Source organism: Papaver somniferum, chromosome 8 (genome assembly GCF_003573695.1).
Source record: "Papaver somniferum cultivar HN1 chromosome 8, ASM357369v1, whole genome shotgun sequence".
Lineage (NCBI taxonomy): Eukaryota > Viridiplantae > Streptophyta > Magnoliopsida > Ranunculales > Papaveraceae > Papaver > Papaver somniferum.
In genome coordinates, this window is record NC_039365.1 from 163,940,425 (window position 1) to 163,945,995 (window position 5,571).

The 5,571-nt window shown below is 34.1% G+C and overlaps 1 long non-coding RNA gene across 3 annotated transcripts; it reads left to right on the forward strand.

Moving 5' to 3' along the window:
- The first annotated feature begins 212 nt into the window (after window positions 1-212).
- On the forward strand, window positions 213-3,073 carry LOC113304695. Of its 3 annotated transcripts, none has more exons than XR_003338333.1 (5): window positions 213-614; window positions 993-1,346; window positions 1,442-1,498; window positions 2,193-2,317; window positions 2,789-3,073. It is a non-coding gene; the product is annotated as an uncharacterized LOC113304695 (long non-coding RNA). The 3 variants fall into 3 exon arrangements; XR_003338335.1 differs by having other exon boundaries at window positions 1,447-1,498; XR_003338334.1 differs by lacking the exon at window positions 1,442-1,498.
- The last annotated feature ends 2,498 nt before the right edge of the window (window positions 3,074-5,571 follow it).

A 5,571-nucleotide genomic window follows, 5' to 3' on the forward strand; every position in this document is an offset into this window, starting at 1 on the left:
CGGAGGCTTTCTTTATATATCAGGCTTCCGAAGGAAGTCATGCTTGACGAAAAAGCGAATCGAGTCTCCTTAGCAGTCTTAATACATGAGGGTAGTTTAGGAAAATTAATACTTCCACGTGGACCTATGTTAAGACTGTTAGAACTTGTTTTTATGGTCCCAATTCAGTTAAGTCTGCGTTAGAAAATTGTTTCTATAAGTTTCTAGAAACATATCTTATCTTCATTGTTTCTATCGGTCTGTCTCTTCACTTCTCTCACAGCCTCACTTCTCTTCTCTGAGTTCTCTCTCAGTTACCTAATGAAACCTCTCTCTCACAGAACCTCAATCTCACAAATCGAAGATTATTCATAACCCCATCTCAAAATTAAAATCAAGCATTTTTTTTGTAACCCGAGATCTAGTTTGATTAACGGGAAGAAGAAGATATCGAATTGGAGATTGAACTTAGCTTTTACTTGAGATTATTATTATTTGATTAGATTAGATTTTATTGGTATTGACATATTGTTTAATTCGATCTGAAGATATAGATTCATCATCGACGACATCATGTTCTGTTATTGGTGCTATTTCTGGTGGTGATGAAAGAACCAAGAAGAAGATTTCATCAGGTATAGACCTCATTGTTGTTACAATTTTTTTTTTTTCATTTTTGTTTGATTTTCTCATGTTTAATTGATTCTGCAATTTTTTGTATTTGTCTAATGTATTTGAAGGAGTTTTAAAGCATGGGTTTTCCTCAAAGCTGAAACATCAGCTTCGATAGTTTCTAATCACGAACCCAAATCTGTTGATATCGTAGTACGTCTTCAAATCCTAAAATCAAACCCGATTTTTAGTAAATTTTTGAAACAAAACCGTACCTTTGTTTTTGTTGTTTTATAATGTTTGATATCCATTGAAATATAAACAAGCACTCCATTTAAACATACACGAAGAAGCAGAGTTCAACAATAACTTCATTGGGTCTCCACGGGACGTGTTTGCAGGGGAAGATGGATGTAAAAGGGATTGGAAACAATCAGCAGAGGACATCTCTGGACCAAGACAATCCCCGCACTCTACCTGCTCGATAAAAGTTATCAAGGATCTTTTTAGATCATCTCCAGCCTTCCATCCACCACCAGTTCAAGAATCATCACCATCATCAATACCGTAGGACAACTGCCCCTCGCCTGTTTGTGAGTTTGAAATTAGCTTGTATAATGTTGAATGGTTATATCCAGACCATCAAGATGTTTATTACTAGGAGGAAAATCGTAAAAGATACGAGTGTTGATCATCCACAAAAAATACAAATGTCTCAAAGGTTCTGTCTATGTTCCACATATTTGTTCCTCAAGGTAATTTCTTACAACTTTCATTGTTAATTTAACATGTAAAGCCTTATTTCTATTTTCCAATGCTGACCAACCATAACCTGATGCTTTCTTACAAGGAAAGAAGTAACATTTTGAAGTTACTAACAAGAAGACTACCTTAACAAGCAATTCAGGTCATCACATTTCTTTGGATACTAAGAAAAATATTTCATTGATTTTTGAGTTTAATTATGCATCCACTCCTTTGTATGCTTGTACGTATATTTGGCATCCATGTGACATGAAATTTATGACTTCTTAGTGGTTGTATGATTGTAGCAACCGCTTAGGAATACTTGTTTGGCAATGGTTTTATGATTGTAGTCTTTAGATCCCTTATTCTCACCCTAGGTTAATCCCGAATGATGGAAATCGACCATAACTTAGAATTCTGATATGATCTATACATGTTAATGTGCACTGCCATTAGCTGATTGCTTGTAGAAGCTACTTGAATTTTTTATTGCACTACCATTGATGTACCATCATCACCAGCTTTTCCTTCAGCTCTTATTCTTTTCAGACTCAATTTTTTTTTTCTAGTTTTCCTATGTGACTATTCTAAATCAAACTTAGGTGTCTTGTTTTATTAGTTGCAATGTTGTTTTGGTTATTGCTTGTAGCTTCTGCCTATGTATTCTTAAAGTTTGCTGACTGCATATTTCCTGTAGAAATTTTGTCGTTAGGATTACACATACCTATATGAAGACTGAATCACTTAAAACTTTATGTTTTCTTTTCAAGGTTTGTAATTATGAACTGTGATGTCTTTGCGTAGCTTGCTCTGACATTTATTTATTATTTCTCTTTGGTGTTGTTGTAAATCAGTGAGGAAGGAAGACTGTTCACCTGGAAAAGGAAGATGCAATGTTTTGATCAACAAGGCAAGGATGGACTGTCAAAGCCTTAGACTCATAGTTGAGGATCATGTAACTATTTGTGCATTGCTTGAGGTATGCTTTCTCTTTTATTTTTTGTTGTGTTGGCATAAATTTTGATTGAGTTTTTAGTGTACATGAATTTCAGTGAGCATGTTCTTTACAAGAAAAAACTTTCTAATATAAATTAGATGACAAGAATTTACTTGAAGTATAGAATGCTTTGAATATCAGGTTACTTGATGCTTGTAGCGTATGTGTGAATATATATATGTGTGTGTTTTAGTTGCTGAACATATGTTAAATTATATTGGCAGGTATGGTATATATTTCTTGCGTTTAGCATAGGTATTCTCAGCTATATTGGCTGTGAACATACATGTATTAGTATCTGAAATTATTTGCACACCACTCGAGTCTCATTTATGCGAAGAAGATTAACCATAAGTCAGCTGTTAGAGAATTGCTTGTTTGTGAGAACCATTCATACTATGCTGCCAGAAATTTGTTGTTAAACTTCTAACGCAAAAACTTATTTTGCAACAGGTATACTATTCTGATCAGTTGGGCATCTCAGTTCATCTTTCTGCCGGTTTTAGTTTATTTCATTGTCTGTAGGTTGGTTTCTACTGATTGTAAGAAAATACATCTTTAAGAATTAAGAACTTGAAATGGTGTGAATTTAGTAGTGGTGTAGAGTTTTCGGGGGCTTTGAACTTGGTGTCATCTCAATTCACATGTGAATTTTGTTAATATTGTACATCAAATTTCAATTTTTGACTTGAATGGTGAATGTTTTGATCAGTTTATGAAATGAGCTTCTAATTTCAATTTAATGAGTTTCTAATCTTATGTTCAGTCAGAAATAAGCCAGACGATTCAGATGAATCATATTTTCTGAGAAATATTCATTCAGAAATACCAGTTAGAGTAGGATTCAGACGAATCAGCTTTTTTGAAATTATTCAGCCCAGATAAAACTGTAGATCAGCTTTTATGGGATTAATATAAATCTAATTAAAGACTGTATGTCAGTATTATGAATAGACTGTCGATGATAGTCATAATTTAAAACATTTAAAGAATCTCAGAAGAAGTCCTTTCGAGTATTAAGACTACAGGATTGGGCTCCTAAAAACAGTCTTATTTTTCAGGCTGTTTCTGGCAGATTTTTTTTTGCATTTTCCACTAGTGGTTCTTGAACCGAACTAAATACTTGGAGACCAAGTAATGTAAACCTATAAAAAGGTATTAGGTTATGTAAAATGGGGGGATCTATCTCTTCTTCTACTTTTGTTCTAGGGTTTAGACATGGAAACTCTTCTTTTTATCCTTGTCATGAACTCCATGAACATGAAATAAATCTTATTATTGGTTGTGGATTAGCTGGATTTCGCAAAGCATGTTTCTTGTTCAATAAATTAGTTTTGTCTCCATATTATCGATTATGATTCACTACAAATATCGTATGTATGATTGATTGTTTGTTATATCAAGTTGCAAATTGGTAGAGCTCACACTCACATCTAATGCTAGTTTAGAGTTTATTATATGTAAAAGTGATAATCCTTGAATACAAGTAGCACAAATATAATTATAAATTGTAGTGATATATCCTTATGATCATATGTGAACCATGACCTTTGTTAAATCGGATTAGTGTGCTTTCCACGTTCGATTGCATTGATTAGCCTTATTTCATGAATCTTAATGCTCCTCAGGAATTAAACTTGATTAGTGCTTTTACACGTTAGGTTGTTTTCGTGGTAGAAATCATATTCGCATCTTTTAATGTGTTTGTTGATGACAAGAGGAAATTAACGGGATATTCTTGCGATCAAGGTATCCTAAGGCTTTTGATAAGACGAGATTAAATATCAATTCTAGTTATTAAGACGATAACATGTTAGTGAATGAAAACGAAATCCTTAACCAATGCTTTCACATACTTGATTTGATTTGTTTTATTTATTTGCTTTTAGATTTATTTGGTTTATATAAAATTAGAAAATTCCCCCGTTGTTTGATCTAAGAAACCGAAACATATTGACAACCTAGTCCTCTTTGTGGGAACGATCATTTCTTACTGTTGCTATATTATATATTTTGAGTAGTGAGAAAGTGTAATTTATTTTTGACGCATACGAAAACGATCAAATTTTGGCGCCGCTGCCGGGGAGGCAGCGGTTGTCATTTTTTTTTTTAGTTTTTTTTTTTTTTTTAGTTTTTAACATTGTTTTGAGAATCTTGTTTCATGTACCTATTATAGACGGAGCATATTGGAGCAATGGATAAAGTTTTCAACAACCTCAATACTATGACAATTTCCCACCATCTACGGGATACAATCAAAACCAATTTATTGGTTATGATGCATATCCTAGACAACCTTATAGTGATTTTCATACATACCAACAACAACCCTGTAGTGGGTATGTAAGTCAAGCACCAATGTGGGACAATTCTACTTCTAATTGGCTTCATTGGAGTTGTATGCATATTATGAGTGGATTGCAAAACATACAACAAAGACTAGACCAACTTGACCGTGATAGAGAGAACGTGGCACAAACTAATTTCTGTAACACTTTTTCTTACCCGAATTCGGATAGTAATTATGATCATTCACCCATTCAAAGGGAAGAGTCATGGAAAGAGAACCTATTGTATCCAATGGTGGTAAGCGTGTAAATGTTAGAAAACTTGCACAGAAATTATACAAGTTGGAAGATGATGGAGCCTCGGAAGAGCTTGTCGATGAAATTAGTAGGACCATTCGTATGGAACTTAAACGACGTCGTGATAAAGGTTGGGAACCGACGACGATTCTGATTTCGATGAGTCTGAAAATGAAGATGAAGATGAGTGTGTTGAGAATGTGACCGTTATGACTAATGTTGTGGAAGACCCAATTGAGCTTGCACATGATTGTAAGGATAATGTTGATGTTGAGACTTTTGTTAAGGCAAAAACGGACGAAGAATGTTTGCAAGTTTTGATAGAGGACCACGATGTGCAAGAGGTAAGTAATTCACTTGAATTCTTTAAGGGTGAAGAGGATACTATAACACAAGAGTTGCAAGGTTTGTATAACCCTTTGCATGTTATTTCTTCTCCTTTACCTTTTATTGGATTGAACGTATGTGCTTCGGAAATATTGTTGAATGACTTTGTTTCCCGATATCCTCCATTGAAAACATTTAATTCTCATACTATGCAGTTTTGGAACAACAAACCGTGGAAGTTCCCGAATTCTATGTTCTTTATACACTTCCAAGTGTAGGAAAAAATAAGTGTGCGGGAAACTTCTATGAGGCGATAGCTGCACT